The sequence below is a fragment of the Miniopterus schreibersii genome, assembly GCF_964146895.1.
Source record: "Miniopterus schreibersii genome assembly, chromosome: 13".
NCBI lineage: Eukaryota > Metazoa > Chordata > Mammalia > Chiroptera > Miniopteridae > Miniopterus > Miniopterus schreibersii.
The window spans coordinates 56,188,587-56,208,006 of NC_138113.1; the positions used below are offsets into that span (position 1 = coordinate 56,188,587).

Here is a 19,420-nt window from a genome sequence, read left to right on the forward strand (position 1 = left end):
GAGTCTTTAGGATTCTATGTACAATATCATGTCATCTGCAAATAATGACAGTTTTGTTTCCTCCTTTCCAATTTGGATGCCTTTTATGTTTTCTTCTTGTCTGATCACTGTGCCTAGGACTTCCAGTACTATGTTGAATAAGAGTGGTAAAAGTGGACACCCCTATCTTGTTCCTGTTCTTAGGGGAAATGGTTTTAGTTTTTGCCCATTGAGTATGATGTTGGATGTAGGTTTGTCATATATGACCTTTATTATGTTGAGGTATGGTCCCTCTATTCTTATTTTGCTGAGAGTTTTTATCAAAAATGGGTGTTGGATATTTAATCAAATGCTTTTTCTGCACCTATTGATATCATGTGATTTTTGTCCTTCAATTTGTTTATGTGATGTATTGTGTTTAATGATTTGCGAATATTGTACTAGCCTTGCATCCCTGGAATAAATCCCACTTAGTCATGGTGTATGATCTTTTTAATATATTGCTGGATTTGATTTGCTAATATTTTGTTGAGGATTTTAGCATCTATGTTCATCAGGGATATTGGCCTGTAATTCTCTTTCTTTGTAGTGTCTTTATCTGGTTTTTGAATTAGGCTAATGCTGGCCTTGTAAAAAAAGCTTGGAAGTGTTCTTTCCTCTTGGATTTTTTGAAATAATTTGAGAAGGATAGGTGTTAATTCTTCTTTGAATGTTTGGTAAAACTCCCCTGTGAAGTTGTCCAGGCCAGGGATTTTGTGTGCTGGGAGCATTTTGATTACTGCTTCAACTTCATCAGCAGTTATTGGCCTATTCAGGCTTTCTGACTCTTCCTGATTGAGTTTTGGAAGGTTGCATTTTTCTAAGAATTTATCCATTTCATCCTGGTTTTCCAGCTTGGTGGCATATAGTTGTTCATAGTATTTTCTTATAATCCTTTGTATTTCTGTTGGGTCAGTTGTTATTTCACCTCTTTCATTTCTGTTTATTTGGATCTTCTCTCTTTGTTTCTTGATAAGTCTGGCTAAAGGTTCATCAATCTTGTTTATCTTTTCAAAGAACCAGCTCTTGGTTTAATTGATCTTTTGTATTGTGTTTTTAGTCTCTAAGTCATTTATTTTTGCTCTGATTTTTATTATTTCTTTCCTTCTACTTACTCTGGGCTTTTCTTGTTCTCTTTCTAAGCCTTTAAGTTGCAGGGTTAAAGAGTCTATTAGAAGTTTTTCTTGTTTTTTGAGGTAGACTTGTAGTGCTATGAACTTCCCTCTCAGGACTGCTTTCATCGTGTCTCATAGATTTGGGATTGTTGTATGTTCATTTTCATTTGTTTCCAGGAAGTTTTTTATTTCTTCCTTGATCTCTTGGGTCACCCATTCATTGTTTAAAAACATGCTTTTTAGCCTCCATGTGTTTGAATGTTTTTCAGTGTTTTTATTGTAGTTGATTTCTAATTTCATGCCACTGTGGTCCGAGAAGATGCTTGATATGATTTCAGTCTTCTTGAACTTATAGAGACTTGTTTTGTGTCCCAATATGTGGTCTGTCTTTGAGAATGTTCCCTGTGCACTTGAGAAGAATGTATATTTTGCAGCTTTGAGATTAAATATTCTTTAAATGTCCATTAAATCCATCTGATCTGCTGTGTTATTTAGGGTCACTGTTTCCTTGTTGATTTTTTGTCTGGAAGACCTATCCAGTGAAGTCAGTAGGATGTTAAAGTCCCCTAGTATGACTGTATTGCTGTCGATCTCTCCCTTAACGTCCTCCAGAAGTTTTTTATAAATTTAGGTGCTCTCATATTGGATGCGTATGTGTTTATCAGGGTTATATCCTCTTGTTGGATTAATCCCTTTAGAATTATGTAATGACCTTTATTGTCTCTCCTTATAGTCTTCATTTTGAAGTCTATTTTGTCAGATATGAGTATTGCTATCCCAACTTTTTTTTTTCATTTCCATTTGCATGGAAAATTTTTTTCCATCCCTTCACTTTCATCCTGTGTGCGTCTTTTGTTCTGAGGTGGGTCTCCTGTAGACACCATATATTTGGGTCATTTTTTCTTATCCATTCAGCCACCCTATATCGTTTTATTGGAGCATTTAATCCACTTACATTTAAGGTTATTATTGATAGGTACTTACCTATTTCCATTTTATTTCTCTATGCCTATGTTTCTCATTCTTTTTATTTCTACTTCTGATTACAGCAGTCCCTTTAACATTTCCTGTAATGCTGGTTTTGTCATGATAAACTCCTTTATCCTTTTTTTGTCTGGGAAGCTCTTTATTTCGCCAACAATCTTGATTGATAATCTTCCTGGATAGAGTAGTCTTGGTTTCAGATCCTTGTTTTGCATTACCTTGAATACTTCATGCCATTCCCTTCTGGCCTATAGAGTTCCTGATGAGAAGTCAACTGACAGTCTTATGGGAGCTCCTTTGTAGGTAACAAATTGCTTTTCTCTTGCTGCCTTTAAGATTCTTTGTCTTGAATTCTTGACATTTTAATTATGATGTGTCTGGGCTTGGGCCTCTTTGGAGTCTTCTTGCTTGGGACTCTCTGTGCCTCCTGAACTTGTGTGGCTCTTTCCATGACCAGGTTAGGGAAGTTTCCTGCCATTATTTCATCAAACAGGTTCTCTAACCCCTGCTTACTTTTGACCTCCTCTGGCACTCCTATAATATGAATATTGTTACATTTCATGCTGTCCAACAGCTCCCTTAGACTGTCCTCCTGTTTTTTAATTGTTTTTTGTTTTGGGGTCTCTGATTGAGTGATTTTTTTCTACCCTGTCTTCTAATTCACTGATCCGATTCTCGGCTTCCTCTAATCTGCTGTTTATTCCTCCCAATGTATTCTTTATTCCTGCTATGTCATTCTTCATTTCTGACTGGACATTTTTCATAGTTTTCATATCTTTTTTCATGCTGTTGAGCATCCTTACAATCAGTATCCTGAACTCCATATCTGAGAGATTGCTTATCTCCATTTCATTTAGCTCTTTTTCTAGAGACTTCTCTTGTTCTTTCATTTGGGACTTGTTTTTTGGTTTCCTCACTTTGGCTACTTTTTGGGTTTGTTTCTAAGTATTTGGTAGATCTTCTAGAACTCTCAGTCTTTTTGGAGGGTCTCTGGTACAGGACAATGTCAGATGCAATTCATGACTCGCCCTGAGTACCCTTTTTGGAGCTATCAACAACCCTAGGCTTGAGGTCTCCTCTGCCGGGGTGGGTGCATTTGGCCAGGACCAAGATGCACACCAAAGTCTGCTTTTCTAAGTCTCAAGTTCGAAATAGATCAGGCAAAGACTCAAAGCACCCTGAGGTCTGCCTCTGCCTGCAGACTGATTAATCTGATTCTTTTAAGCCTCTGGTTATAGAAACTCCTCTGGGCAGGGTGAGAGGTTTTCCAGCTGGTTGGGGCAATTTCTCCTCCCCCCCCCCCACCGACAAAAGCCGAAAATTGGCCACCTGAGAAAGATGCCCTCCACTGTCTGGGGGAATGACTTAGCACAGGAATCCAGACGGACATCCTCGATCTCACTCTCCAGAGCCCACAACCCCAGACTCTCCCCACACAGCTCCAGTCCATTCCACTCCCCCTCCACTGGAGCCCAAAATGAGTGGCTGCACATGAAACTTTGTGTGTTGGCTCTTTAAGAGGGGGCCTGCATTTCCATCCATATCCCTGGCAGAAAGAAACTAGCTGTTTTTCACAGCCAGATGTTATGTGGGCACCTTTCTCAGTTCGGGTGTTCTTTGCTGGTAAACCCAGCCTGGGGTTTAGGCCCCAGAGTCCTCAGTGGGAACCCCTACAGCTGAGATCTCCTTCTGGCCCTTCAGCTGCTGCCTGTGGGAGCCCAGCCAGCCCTCTCGCATCTGCACTTCCTACCAATCTCTATGTGGTCTCCACTTTAGGTTCTTGGTGATAAGGGTGCCCTCTAGCTCGTCTTCAGTTGGTTATTCAAGATGGTTTTTCTATATTTTAGTTATAATTCCAGTTTGGTCCCAGGAGAGTGTCAGTGTAGCTTCCATGCAGTCAGGCGCCACCTTGGATCTACAAATTCTTTATTTTAAAGGTTAGGATTTCGAGTGAACAGGGAAAAAGAATTCTAACTAAAACCAGGAATAAGAGACAGGGCTACTAAGTTGAGCTGGAAAATAATTAATGAGAAAGAAGAGTTGTACGTTACACTGTGTTTTTTTAAGTTTACTCTAAATGTGACAGCATTTATCTTTGATACTACTCTTTCTAAAGTTATAATTTATTATTTATTCATTTGTTTATTTTTAAGTATGTCTTTATTGACTTCAGAGAGAGGAAGGGAGAGGGAAAGAGAGAGAGAAACATCAATGATGAGAGAGTCATTGATGGGCTGCCTCCTGCATGCCCCCTGCTGGGGACCGAGCCCACAACCCGGGCATGTGCCCTGACCGAGAATCGAACTGCAATCTCAGGGATCTTAGGTCGATGCTCAACCACTGAGCCATGCTGGTTGGGCTATAATTTTTTTATTTTTAAAAGTTACATTTTAAAACTTTAACTCAAAGATAATGCTGGGAAATTATTTTTATGTCCTTTAATTTTGCCTATAGTTTAAAATATAATGGTTGTTAGTCTGCCTTAATTTTTGGATCAGTTTTATTAACTGAGATGAGAATGAATGAGTCTAATTACCAAAAGTGATGATGGTACCGAGAGCATGTGCCCACAGAGGCCCATTTGCAATTCTTTGATGTTGGTTCATATTACTGCTCCCCCCCTTAAATTTTAAGAGGATTTTGTTCAGGGCCAAAATGGTGAACATTTTGTAAATGATGAAATGGAACTTGATATCTTAGAATAGAAACCTTTTATGTACTAGACTCCTGAAATCTTACCTGAGGTTTGTTTAATAGGCACTGTGTCGCTTCCTAAAATAACTCAGCATAATTTTATCACATAACTTTTCTACATGCTTGTAGTCATCCCTGCCGCCACCTCATTGGGCCTTGTCTCACTGTGAACTTCTCTCTGATAGAATGCTCATATCACTGCCCATCATTTGGTCCTTCTGTGTTTCTTTCCACCTATGTGGACCCCTCTGCTTGCTGACACAATAGAAACACAAGCTCATACATGAGATGCATACCACATGCTTCCCTCTGGTGGCCTGTGCCAAGAAAACCTTCTGGGCTGAGTAAAGCAATCCGAAATGTTGGTTTGGGCACCACCAACTAGCAGCGTAATAGATGACACATTTCCCTGAGATTAGCAGTCAGAATAGACTTCAAAAGTATTGCCCTAATAAACCTGCCGGCAGGTAGCTCACTACATTCAGAGACGCTCAGGTAAAGTAGGCTGTGACCGCTGACCTGGACTCATGCAGACTAACCCTCACCTTAACCCTCTCCTCTCCATCTGCCAGGACACCAGCATGGACCCTCCAGACATAGAGAAGAGAAAATAATTCATTTTGCAAGCTATTTGGGGTTCTTTTTCTCATCAGGGCACACGCTCGGTTATTGTCAGAACCATGAAGAAGCAGACAAGCCAGTTCTAGAAGGTGAAGGAGTTTGCCAGTAAAAGTAGCCTGGGTTTCAGACTTCCCAGGTCTTCTAAGGCCCCTGCTGCCTCCCTGCTCTCCTGCGTTCCGCCCTAGGTGTGAGCACTCGACTCCAGTCCCGCCTCCCAAGTCACACAGCCTCTGAGCCCAGCTCTGCCAGGGCATAGATGTAAGCTTGGGGTCCTCACCCCAGCCGAGCAACCGGCCAGGGGTCCTCACCCCAGCCGAGCAGCCGGCCAGGGTTCCTGGTACTCCTTGCCCCCTGGAGTGCCCCTCCATTTCGGTTGGCTCTGCCACAGGCCCTGGTGGTGGGGAACAGGCAGGAGTCGGCTTGTCCTCCTGGCACAGGTCTGGGGAGGCTGGGCCAGGCCAGAGCTTGTTACCAAGTGCAGCTCATGCTTTTCCGGGTTGACTCGTGCAGGCAGCTCTGGGACCCAGGGCAGACAGGGACTCACCGAGGTGGCTCCAGGATGGATTTTATGTCACCTCTGCCCCTCTTTCTGGGACCAAGTCCTTGATAGATGTTTAAACAACATCACATTTGCTACAAGCCATACGCAGGACTCTCTGTAACAGACCAGCAGGTAACTTCTATTAGTCTTAAGCACAATTACAACATGATTAACAACTCTGTTAAACTAAAGTGTCAAATTTACCATTAACTTGGGGCTGACCTACTACGCTGGTAGATCCCCCTACACCTCCCCTGGTTTGCAGTCTTGCTGGGCTTATAACATCAGGGCCTCTCTTGAAATGGCTGGAGCTGAGGGGGAAGCCAGGTCGCGGGGAGAGTTTGAAGGTAACTTCAGCCGTTTCCTCTAAAACCGGTTCTGACTTCTAGGTGAACAGTATCCAGCGGCTCATTTGCTGTATAAATTAACTGGCCGAGTTCTGGCTCCTCGCACGTTTCCCAAACGGAAGCTTCCTTTTACTTCCTCTCACCATGTCTCCCTCCCTCACTTCTTGTTTTTCCTGGACGGTCTCCCCAGCAGGCCTCTGCGGCTCCCTCTCTGTGTCCCACAGCCTTGTGGCACACAGACGTGCTCCACCCCGGGCCATAGCCCCCTCAGCCTTTCCTGCCACCACAGAGCCACGGTGGCCCTCCCCTCCGCCCTCACCGCCACCCCTGCTGCCACCCCTGATGCCACGGTGGACAGGAAGCCCTTCTAAAACCACTTCTCCCCCCTGGAGTCTCAGGCAGAAGGGGAAGAAATCGGCCTCCTAAAACTCCAAGTCTAAACCCACAGCCAGCTCACCTTTCTATACAAAACACGGCCACCATGTCAGCAGGCAAAGGGGAAACAAAGACAGAAAAAGTGTGTCATCATCATGGGGATGAATGATTGCCCCTCTGAGCTCCTCGATCCACAACCAGGACGTCAAGTTCCTACCCACTGACTATCAACCCGACTGGTTCCACTGACACAGGAGACCCTGTCCTCTCTCTGCGTGAGCAAGGACACGTGTCCGGACCAGCGGAGCTCGCACTGCGAGCCACTCACATGTGCAGTTGCTCCTCGGATCCGAAGCGCTGGGCCAGCCCTGGCTGGGCAATGTCCGAAGATCGCCTGCTGCCGGTTAAGTCCAAACTAGGCTTCCGTGGCCGGAGCCCGCAGTCACCTCTGTGAGCGTGGGTGCCAGCAGCCAAGGGAAGAACAGGCTTACTAACTGGCCTGCCCTTGGCAGTGGTTATACATTGCACCTTAAAACAGGGATGGTTGAGGGACAGAAGCTATGTGCTTTGGTCTGGGCCCATCTCTGCAGCCTTTTTATCAAAAGCAACTTCAAGAGTGGGGGACCCTCTTCCAAGCCACAGCAGAGTTAGACCTGCTCCCATTAGGGCCCGTAGCAGCGGCAGAGGAGACAGACTTTACAGATTTCTGTGGGAGACAGGAGTCTTTATTTGCATGTCCCCATTGGCACAGACAGACTTTTTTAAAGCATCTCGTAGAAAATCAAACATGCCCCAAGCCTTATTTAAATACATGAACACTGTATCTGCATTCAGTTGCCAAACCTGAAGGCTGTGGCTTCCCCTTGCGGGAAGATGGGGGCTCTGGGGAAGGCCCTCGGTGAGCAGCACCCTTAGTGGCTGAATAGGCCCAGGTGGGCAGGGGAGCCGCGGCAGGTCAGCAGAAGCAGCCCCCACCTCATGAAGACCTAGACTCTTGGAGATAGAAGTACTATCCCAAGAGCTTCCCCACGCTGGCCCTGCAGCCCCATTCCCAGCTTCTTACCTCTGAGGCCATCTGGAAAGACAGGCCCTTCTACTTGTCTTGAATTCAAGTTGTTTGCAAGCTGGACCTCGGTGCAAAGCCCAGATGGCTGACTTGCCCAAACGGGCAGTGTGCTGGGTTTGTTTGGCTCAAGTAGGCCCACATGAGCCCGTGTCTGGCTGCCCTATACTGGTTTAGGCATTTTTAGGAAACCAGAATTAAATTCAGTAAATACGGACCAAGTTTCAAATTGCAAAGACTACAGAAATGAAGGTCTCAGTCCTTGCCCATTAGGGGTCACACTCTTTCTTTTGGTGCTGTAAACAAGGCAACAATGAGACAGCCTTCCTGGGGACACACTTTATCTGTTTTTAAAAAATAAACAGGAGTTTGCCAGGCAGAGCAGAGTGAGGAAAGGCATCTCCCCCCACCCCCGATGCAGGTGGAACAAAGGGAATGAGCCGGAAGGTCTTGAAGGCCTCCTAGCTTAGGATCACAGTCCCTGCTCTCCTGACCTGATAGCTTTCCAAACATAGTCTTAAAAAAAGAAAACCTCTCAAGCATGTCCTTCATCTTCTAATATGAACTGGAAACTCAACCGAGACCCAGGAAAACAGACACCTCACACCAACAGGAAAGGAGAGAGAACTGAGTCCACGGGCCGCTCACAAGGCCAGGGAGCTAGGTTACGGGAAGGCCATCTGCAAGACGAAAATAAAATTTCAAATTGTTGAAATGAGGCAAAAGAAAAAAGAAAGAAAAGGGGAGACGTCTCAAATTGAAGAACAGCTAGCTGAGCGTGTTTAGGTACTGAGGTAATTTGCCACTGGAGCCGCCTCCATCCCTGCGGGGGAGGCTCATGACTAACCTGGGGCTGTTACAGGGCAATTACTCACCATCTCTGTGCAGAAGTGCCCACAAATATTTGTGCAGTTAGGATGGCCCAGAATTTTAAAAGATTGGGTGCGGGGAGGGATGCAAATAGTACTGTCAGTGTAAGCGGAAGGTCAGCTATTTTAGAAAATCTTTTCCTGGTATTTCAACAGTCAGTTGCCATTGCAATGATGTAGAAAGAAGCTAGGCTGGTCCAGAAAGCTCTGCCATGGCTCTCAGGTCCACTATCAAAGCACTTTCTAAATAGGTGAAAGATAACCGTTAGCTTGTTTTTTAGAAGAATATAACTTTTTCGCTCACTCCCCCACCTCTGAGTGCCTGCTCGGCTGCACAGTGCTGGGCTCCTGGCTCTGGGCTCCGCTGTCATCTCCTTCCAGCCACCACCATGATCATCTAACAGGACCTCACCAGCCACAAGCTGTATGTCCGATGTCTACAAGATCAGGGAGATGGCAGACAGGCTGTGCCTGGGGGTGCAGGGAAGATGGTCGGCAGGACCCACACAGTAAGTTGATGGCTGCTTACTGGTGCAAATGCCTCTGCTGAAGCCCCGGGGCGGGGGCAAAGGCACAGAAAGCACAGTCATCACGGTGCTGATATTGTCATGAACCGTCACATGCAGGAAACCAGCTTCACAAAAGAAGCTGCAGGAAGTACATCAAAGACTACATGAAACCAATCAAAGAAGCCCTGAAGAGCAGAGACCAGGAGAGTTCAGGCCTTTAATGGGCTGCAGAACAAATCAAGCCCGTCCTTGCTAACTTCAAACACCCCCGGTTCTCTATTGGTGAGAGATGCATCCAGATGCACAGCAGCTCCTCTGGACCTTGGTGAGGATGCTGTGACCCATATTGATTTTCTTTAAGGATGGTTAGAAATGGCAAAGTGTAGCAAATGTGGCCATTGGGATCTATCGCCTGTCATCATATCTGGCTGCTGCTGGTCATCCACACACCAGGACGGATATCATCTTCAGCACATTTATTCCAACCTGGATTTAGTTGGAGTGGAGGCATTATTTTCAAGAAAAAATATGTTATGTAGTTTGGCTAAAAATAAAATGCATTTAAACTAAAAAAAATTAAAAATTACAGCAACATCTGATCCAGCTTTTATCTCACACCAGTCCCCTCAAGGTGAATTTTAGAAAATGTTCAGTTATTGATTAGCCATACAAATGACTTGAGAAAAATTAATTTGAAATAACCTTTGAGGTAAGATGAGAGGTGGGACATCCTTTGTTTCAAAGGTGAGGTAGTGGGGACACACAAGGTTAAGGGTGTTTGTTCCCTGCTCCATAGGCTCTCCTGGGCCTGAGCTCGCCCTTCACTCCTAGGGACTGGCCCCCAGGCTCTTCCTGGCTAGACCAGTGGGTTTTCTGTTAATGACCCTGATCAAAGCAGAAATAGTACAAAAGGACTTTGGTGGCAGGGGAGAAAGAGCTTTCGATTTTAGAGTCGCAGTATTGACTCATAAAGTTACTTCACTGAGAATACCTAGATTTCAGCGTGGTTTAGCATCAGCATTCTGAGAAACAAGTGAGGCATGAAAAGCCCCATTTCGAGAAGCCAGGAAGAACTGTCAGAGGCCCCGTGTCCAAGAGCTGCAGGTAACTCTCTCTTGTAAGTGGGAAAAAATGTGGGGGGAAAAAGAAAGAGCTTCAGGTATTTCAGGGTAGCAAATGTGGGTCATTCAAAATAAGATTCTGCCAGGTTTGTACAGACCTTGGTCACGCTTCTTTTAAATGGATTTTGGAATAACTGATAAAGGGGGAAAAACTGCTGGCCAGCAGAGAAGTGAACGGATTACCACAGAAAAGGGCTGAAATCAGAGACAAAAGACGGCAAATAAGAAGCAAACGTTTTCTGTGTCCACATTATAAATAGTTTTCATCTGAAACAGCCCAGCATCATTTCCTAACCCACAACCAACCGCAACTGCAGTGTGAATGGTTTCATTCTTTTGGTCATTAAGTCGCCAACGAGAAGCTCTCTTAATGAGTTATCAAAGCCACATGGAAATTACATCAAATGCTCCAAATCAGATTAGCCAGCGATGGCAACTCAGACTCACGGAGTTGCTTGTGGACCTGGCTCAGAGTCAAACATATTTTCAGACTTTAAATACCGACTCCTTCATCCATTAACCCAGTTCATGAAAAAGAGAGAGAGCAAATGAGATATGGAAACTTTGCGTCGTAAGGAAAAGCCAAGCATTTTCCCTCCTAACCAGAGCATGGCCAAGGGGGAGGGAAGGAAAAGAGTTTGCCTTTTGTAGAGGGCTGAGCTTCTCCTGAAAGTCTAACGGGCAAGAACAACGTTTGGGACCTGCTAGAATGTAGTGTAGCCAGACCCAGCTGGTTGGCAAAGGCAGGGGACCATCCTCCTGCAGGGTCATCTTCTGTAGAGGTTCTCCTGCTTCATCCCGAAAAGGAGTGCTTTTTGGAAAAGTGAGCCCAGGTGTCTGAGCCACCGCACTGGGATTCTGGTCCTGTGTCACGGGGAGGCTCCCAAAGGCCTGCTCCCTGACCCCGCTCCACTCCAGGGAGCGTGGGGAGAATTCACCCTTTGACCATCGGCTTTTATGATCTGAGACACTTACTCACCCACCAACCATCTCAGGCAATTAAGAAGGATTACCTCTGAATCAAGGACAAATCATCCACTAGTTTCCTGCCCAGGGTCGGAGTGGGTGGAACTGCCTGTGAGAAATCCTTTCCTAAATGGGATAAAAGTGCTCTAAAAATCTTCACTGAAGTGGTCAGTTAGGGTAACTAAGGCAGGGAGGTCTGACACCTCCCCCACTATGTTTTCATGGGTTTCCCTTTCTTCCTGGTGATGGTGAGGTCTCCTAGTGCCAGTGGTGTGGGTCCTGGCCCACCTAGCTACCCACCACCACCTGGTCTGCAACCCTTGCCCACTCGGGAAACTCTGCCTTCCTCTGGGGCCTCAGTGGAGAGAATTAAGTTTCAGCTATTGCACCACTGAGACACAGGCTGGAACTTTTTGTCTTGTACATTTTCTACCTGCAATTGGATTTAGAGATCCTGAGTTTAGTCTGTCTCTGTTCCCGCTCCCTCTCCCTCTCCCATAGAAACTGACAGCTCCTAGGTTTCAGGTAAATTACTGAGTCCAGAGCCGGAATCCCTAGAGGGTATTTACCCAGAAGCACTGTCAGTCATCAGAATTACCTGGAGGACTTGTTGAAACACAGAGTTGGGCCCAAGAATGTTTCCTTCTAACAAGTTTCCCAGGGATCCTGCTGCTGGTCCCAGACCACACTCTGAGCACCACTGGCCTACACCACAAATCCTTCCCTTCCTTTCCTTCCTTCCTAGCCATGCCTCTCCCTGAAACCTCCGCAGGAGAGCAATAAGTTAGGGCCTTGCTGGCTGGTGAAAGAAGTATAGGAGAACTGAAATAAAGAAGAGAAGAACTTGAATAACCTGTCAGAATTGCCACTTGATGCCTTTCTCAGAAAATATAATTTCTTAATTTTTCCATCCGTGAATTAGCCTATTATCTATAGCAGAGAATTCTTCTCTCAAAAAGGCAATCTTTTATCTTTAGAACAGGACCTAAACTTAATGCTACCTTCTGATGAGAATTAAATATGTTTTTTTTTTAAAATTGAGATATACGTAATTGACATATAACATTATATTACGGTGATTACCTGGGGGGAGGAAGGGGGAGGGGAGGTGGAGGAGGGTAGAGGGGAATAAATGGTGATGGAAAGAGATTTGACTTGGGTGGTGAACACACAATGCAGTGCACAGATGATATGTTGTAGAATTGTGCTCCTGAAACCTGTATAATTTTGCTAACCAGTGTCACCCCAATTCAATCAAAAGGAAAAGCACACATTAGTTTCAAGTGTACAACATCATGATTCAGTATTTGTATACATTATAAAGTGCTCACCACCGTAAATCTAGTCAACATCCATCACCATACCTAGTTACAGGTTTTTTTTCTTATGATGAAAATTTTGAAGATTTATTCTCTTGGCAACTTTCAAATATACTGTACAGTTTTACCTATAGTCACCATGCTGTACACGACACCCCCAGTGCTTATTTATCTCATAACTCAAGGTTAGTACCTTTTAACCACCTTCATGTTTCCTTCTCATTCTGGATTCATCTGCCCTTTACTGTCGAATAACTGAGAGCCTACTGTGTGTCAAGGATTGTACTAGTAATGATTAAATGGTTTATATGCATTATGTGAAAGGATCTTCCCAACAATTTTGCAATGTATATGTTATTAGCTCATTTCATATACAGGCAAACTGAGGGTCTTGTGGTTGGCCCAGGCCACAGAGCTAGTCGTAGGTAGTACAGGGTTTCAAATCCAGGCCTGATTCCAGAAAACAAGATGTACTGCCTGAGACTGTGTTATAGTGTCTATAATATTCTGTTATACTATAGTCAATTACAAAATGAATGACTTGTTACATTTTAAACATTTCTTCTGCAATCCATCCATTATCGATATTTATTAAGTACGTACTATGTCCATGCACTGTAGTTAGGTCTGGGGCATACAATGGTATACAAGATAGAAATTTTCAGAATTCATTTTACCAGAATGTTTTGTGAAATTTTATTTTTTAATAGTTTGTCCTTTGATTAAAATTGTTCAGAAAACTACATATGTCATTAAGCCAGAATTGCATTCCTTCTTCCTCTACTTCTAGCAAACCTCTTATTGATTTCTATAAACTCAATTTAACAAATTTGTTTCATATTTTTCTTAAAGAAGGAGGCTGTGTTGTGTTAATTTTTAAAATGTATTTATTTTTTGAAAGGATAATATATTTATATAGCTCAAAATTTAGAAAAAACAATGGGTATATAGTAAAAATTAATGTTGCTTTCACTCAATACTCCCAGCTCCCAGATCTCCCCAGAGACAACCACATTAAATGTACATACCGTCTTCCTCCCTTCCTTTCTTTGTTTATTAGCACAAATAGTTGTTACTTTCTGCAGTGTTCTCTATTTTTCTTTCGTTGATATATCTTGAAGATCATGTCAAATCAATCAATGTAGCTACCTCTCTCTTTTTAACAGGTACACATAGAAATAATTTTAAAATGTACCATATGATATTTAACTAGGTTCTGTTGATGAACATATAGCATGGTCTAGTATTTTACTATTAGAAACAAATCTATAATGACCCCTCTCCTATGTATATCAATTTACATGTGAGCAAGTCAATCTGTAAGATAATTTCCTGTAAGGGTAAATGCTGGGTTAAGGGCAAATGGTATGTGTATTTATAACTTTGAAAATGCTCGTTCTGGAATTTTTTAAGCCTCACAAAAGGAGCTAGACTGGTATAATGAATCCCATATTCCTGTCACCCAGCTTCAATGGTCACCATTATCCACAGCTGATACTATATATATATATACATATATATATACACACACACACACACACACATATGTATATATACACATATGTGTGTGTGTGTGTGTGTGTGTGTGTATATATATATATATATATATATATATATATATATATATATATATATATACTATCCATCCTCTGCAACTCAAATTACTTTGAAACAGCCCCCAGACATAATGTTACTTCATTGGTAAATATTTTGGCACTACTTCTGAAAAATAAGGGCTTTAAAACTGTGTGTGTGTAACTTCATTATCACACCTAAAATAATAATAGTTTATCTATTTATTAAACCCAGATTGTCTCCTGAAAATTTATTTTTTAAATCATCTGTTCTTTGATGCAGAACCTAACTTAGGTCCATCCATTCAGTGCAGTTGGTTAAGTCTTTTCTTAATCTTTGGTTTCCTCCTCCATCTCTCTCCTTTTTTCTTTCTTTCTTTTATGACATTATTGTAGGAACTAGGTAAATTTATTCCCAGAGTCTGGATTTTGTTAATCACATCCTATAGGGTCATTTAATATGTTCCTCTAACTTTTAGTTCAAAGGTGAAATACAAAATTAAATTGCAGAATTTATTAAAATAATAATGAAGAAAATACAACATATCAGAATCTGTATGGCACAGTTAAAGCAGTTATTAGATTTACAGAACTAAATAACTATATCAATAACAAAGAAAATGAAAACGAATGAATTAAAAAATACAACCAAGAAAACTAAATGAAATAAAGTTAGCCAAAAGAAAGGAGATAAATGCAGAAAATAATCTTTCAATAATTTTTTAACTTGTTATTTAAGTCTGATCACTTGAGAATCAGGAGATCATTTTGTACTTTGCATCTATATAGACAACACATCTAGATATTATCAGAGCGAGAGGCCTCTCTACACACACTTTATTCTGAATTTCAAGATACTGGCCTGCCTTGCTGGCAGTGGGAATTCAGGTTAGAAGACCATACTTCTGTTCTTGGTGAGAAGTTAGGGGTTCAGGGAGGAATGGGGGAGGGCCGGCTGGATTCCTCACATCCAATTCTGCCTGGGTTTAGGTCCTGGCCCTCTGCAAGGCCACGGAGTGACCCAGGGAGGTGGGCCATTGCATATTCTGTAGGGTACCTGCATGGCTTTGCCATCCGACGAGACTCCTGCTCAGATCCCAGGCGGCCTAATGCCTGCCCAGGGGGCAGCGAGCAAATCGCGGATGGGGTCCTCACCATAAACTTCCTTGCCTCGAAGGGGTGAGGCTCACATAAGATACCGCCTAGAGCCAGCGCCCAGTAAGTGGGAGCAGTAGGACTCCCGAGTTCTGGGATTGCAGGACGTAGGGGGAGAGCCTCAGAAATAGCTCCAGACACTGAGCCTCAACCAAGAGAAAACAACCCAACAGCTCTTCCTTCTCTGAGGCCCACTGGACGTTAAGCACACACACCTCTGCCCACAGTATTTCTGCTTTGCGTGCACCGCGCACCGCCCATGTTCCACCCCCGCCTGCACACGCGCGCTCCCTGGCCCGGGCGCGGGGCTCAGCGGCGAGGCCCGCTGGCGCCGTCTGTCCCTACTGTGTGCTCCGTGCGGAGGGCCTGGGCTTTGCGTGGGGGCGCACGCTCTCCACCGCGCGCGTTTGCCTCTCAACAGCCCCCTCGCCCCTGGATGTTGGGGGCTTGGACCCTCTCCTGTGCCCTCCCGAGTGGGACAAAGAACATGGCATTATCCATTCTTTTGGGCCATTTTCTAGGTTCTTTTCGTGACAGAGACGGGTCTGCTGGGGACAGCGGCCAAAAAGCCCGCCGTGCAGATGCATCTCAGGCGCAGGCGGGCTGCCCTCCGAGACCTGATAGGTGGCCCGGGTCCGACACTCCTGCCCCGGCCGCAGGGGCCCAGGCTCCCGCCTGCCTCTAGGTCCGGGACAGGCAGATTCCTGCCACTCCGCCCGCCCCGCGCGTCCCTGGTCGCTGCAGCCCCTAAGTCGCCGCGCGAGCCAAAGCCAAGGGCCGGCTCCCGGTCGCCCCGACGGAACGAGGGGACAGCGCGAAGCTGACAAAGCGCCGGGACCCGTGCGCGCCGCCGTCGCGAGCTCGGCGCGGAGACCCGGGGCCAGGGCGCTCGCCGCGCGCCCCCGCCGGGCGCCCGGGCGGCGCGCGCCTGTCTCCTTATATGGTCAAATGACACGCGGGGTTCGCCGGGGCGGGCGCTGCGCTGCCGTCGGCCGGCCGCCGAGCCTCCGTGTGCAGCCGCCGCCCGACCTCCGTCCCGCCGCGTCCCGGAGCGCCTGCCCGCCGCGGTGAGTCCGCCGTCCCCGCGCCCGGGAGGGGCGCGCGCTCCACCCGCGGGGCCTGGGGACAGGGGAGCCGAGCCGCGGGGGAGACCCCAGCCTAGGGGAGCCGAGCTGTTGGGGAAGGTCCTGGGACGGGGAGACTCGGGGAGAGGAAGCCGAACCTTGGTGGGGAGGCCTCGGGGGTACTGTAGGCGGGAGGGACCCCCCCGCGCCCCATCCTCGAGGGGAGGACCGCAGTCCGAGTCCAGGTCAGATGCGTCACGCTGGGCGGCAAGCGGGGGCTGTGCCACCCACGGGCGAGCGCTGGGCAAAGGCTGGGCGCGGGTCCCCGCGTGGGGAGGTCACCGGTCTCCCCTCCACCCCAGGCCTCCACCCTGGGCCCCATCTGTCTGTGCCGGGTGTCTGAGCCTTTCCCTTTAGTAGAAAGAAATGGAGCTTGCGGTGTGGCCTCACGCACTAACTTGCACAGAAATTAAAAAAACTAAACCACCAGGTTTAACAAAATGGGCTATTTTAAATGGGGGGGGGGAGGATCTCATCTTAAGTTGCTCTTGTGTGATGTCAGCGTGACTGAAATTGTTGAGTGCTGTCTCCTATCTTAAATGAAGAGCAGTCTTATTTACTTTAAAATCCCAATTTGGGTTCCCATTGAGGAGTGGAGCCCAGGTCGAGTTAAGGATGCACAGCTGCCTTCCATGGCAGGCACTCCCTTGCATTTATCCTGCAAGATAAACCACAGTTTGGGCTTATAATCAAGGGAACTGTGTTCAAAACACAAGGCCAAATCCCCTGGCACCTTTGACACTGCCTCAGTTTACCAGTGTTTTGAAGTAATGTGTTAGGAGGAGTAGGCTTTGCTCTCCTGAAGGGGCTATAGACCAAAACACATTTGAGGCAAGTCTTAGAAGTCCAGGGACTCTGGTTGAACAATTAAACTTCCGTAAAACCAATCTCAGTGAAGAATATTTCATTGTGTATTTATATAAAATGTTTTTCCCTGTGTTTTTCAGATTTAGCTCAGTCTGAATTTTTAAGGGTTATCAATTAAGATATAGAATTGGGTTTCCACAGTGTTTCCTGTTCCTGTCATGCTTTAAAATGCTTTTACTCAGCAGCATATTAATGGTTAAACTGGCTCACTGTGGCACTGTCCTAGGCACACAGTCCCGTTTCATCCCCACCACATGCCAGAAGGTAGGTGTGCTGGGCTCGTGGGCGGCCCTACACGGGAGCTAGGCTGCCTGAGTTCATGACCCCGTCCCTCTGTCATGCATGCAACCGAATCCCTCAACTGGGAAACAGAGAGATGGCAGTGTCTTGTTTGCAGGGCTGTTATCAAGCCTGCACATCCTAAGCAGTGTATACATATTTGCAACAATCTTTGTTTTTACAGAGAAACCGAAGCGCAGAGAGAGTAAATTAACTTTTGCTTAAGGCTTCCCAGCCCTTAAATGGAGGTCTCGAGATCTGGGCCCAGACAGCTTAACTCAAGAGCCTGAGTTCTAACCACTAAACTGTTGGGGACACCTCAGTATTTCATCGAGGTTGCATACTTTGACCCAAGATTGCTTGTTAAATCCCTTCCAGTATTGAAAGAAATCTGACTCGCAGACAAAAATGCTCAGTAGGATATTGAAAAGAATTATGTTGGGCCTCTGGAGGCCTGGGTTCTGTTTCTGTCCGGCACCGAGGATCGCTTCCCCAGCCTCCGAGCTCAGGCTGCCTCATTTGTCAGCAAGGGGGCTGGAGTAGGAAAGTTTCTCTCTGACTCAGATGCCCCGAGATACACAGTTCCTTGCGCTTGGGTGAACAAAAAGAAATATTGGATACTTCCTGTGTAGTTTTATTAGGAGAATTTTACAAAGCCCATTTATCACGTGGAATTATACTGAGAGGCCACTTCCTCAAGATGACCACCTTGAACAAAATACATGGGCTTTTCTCAAGTGACTCAGAGCCTGCTCTTCCAGGAGATCAAGCTGGCAATGTGATTTTGGGGTGGGTCAAGTGAACTGTCTTCTGTGGTCCTAAATTATGGATTTTAGCCCCAGTGGTAGTTAATTTATGTCATCTTGACTCGGTCAAGGGTGCCCAGACACAAATGTTATTTATGGGTGTCTCTGAGGGTGTTTCTGGATTCGATTAGCATTTGAATCAGTAGACTGAGTAAAGCAGATTGCCCTTCTCTTTGTGGGTGGGCCTCATCCAATCAGTTGAAGACCTGAATATAACATTAAGGCCCAGCAAGAAGGAACTCCACCCGCCTGACTGCCTAGCTGGGAGTGAAACATCAGCTCTCCTCGGGTCATGAGCCTGCTGGCTTTTGAACTAGAACTTAACACCGTCGCTGTTCCTGATTCTCAGGCTTTCAGACTCATGTATACTCATTCTCTCGTTGGTTCTGTTTCTCTGGAGAACCCTGACTACAGCTCCCCAGTAACTTTGCTTAAAAATTATCCCCACCAACTCTCAGTCTTGCTGTTTTAAGATTTCACCATGCCTTTGCTACTGGTGGTCTTGATTTCCCCTTTCTGTAAAGTATGGTTGTCCTCTCTGAGATCTAATGAGAGGTTTGGGGCAGCATTTGGTCTCTCCATCGTTAGTCTAGTTCACATGGGTGATTCTCACACCTGGCTGAACTTGGACATCACATGTCATCACACTCGTCCTCAGCCTTCGTGATCCATAACTTTACTGTCCTGATTTGGTCTGTGACAAAGTTATCTCCTCCAGGCTGATGGTACAAAGTGAGGCAAGTGATGTCTGTACCAATAAAAGGAGCAGCTGCCCTGCTTCTATGGGTAAGTAAAATTCATGTCAAAGGGCATCTTTGAAGTCTGTAAATATTTAGGTTTTCGGTCAAAAAGAAAATGGATCTATGTTTGATGATATAACTTTTAGCAAAGAAGGCAGCCACTCCATGCACAGAGCAGAGGGACCTGTGCAAGCTGTCCTGGCAGGACCCTGGCGCGGGTGCTAAAGAAGCGTCAGGAAGTGGGGCTGGGAGAAAGAAGAGGCCAGTCTTTCCTAAAGGTTGGGGGTCACCAAGGAAAAGGCCAGTGGGGGGTCATAGCAGATGGAAGGCCAG

At 45.6% G+C, this 19,420-nt stretch overlaps 1 protein-coding gene across 2 annotated transcripts in view; it reads left to right on the forward strand.

Moving 5' to 3' along the window:
• The window catches only part of FHL2 (four and a half LIM domains 2), a 68,546-nt gene that overhangs the window by 15,010 nt on the left and 34,116 nt on the right, over nucleotides 1-19,420 (forward strand). Inside the window, exon 1 of one of the 2 annotated variants that reach the window (XM_081157123.1) lies at nucleotides 16,243-16,338. The exons of the other annotated variant lie outside the window; for it this stretch is intronic. The gene's annotated coding sequence lies outside the window, so the exon portion shown is untranslated. Of the gene's footprint in view, nucleotides 1-16,242; nucleotides 16,339-19,420 lie in introns of those variants that run through there. 2 annotated transcript variants of the gene reach the window in all.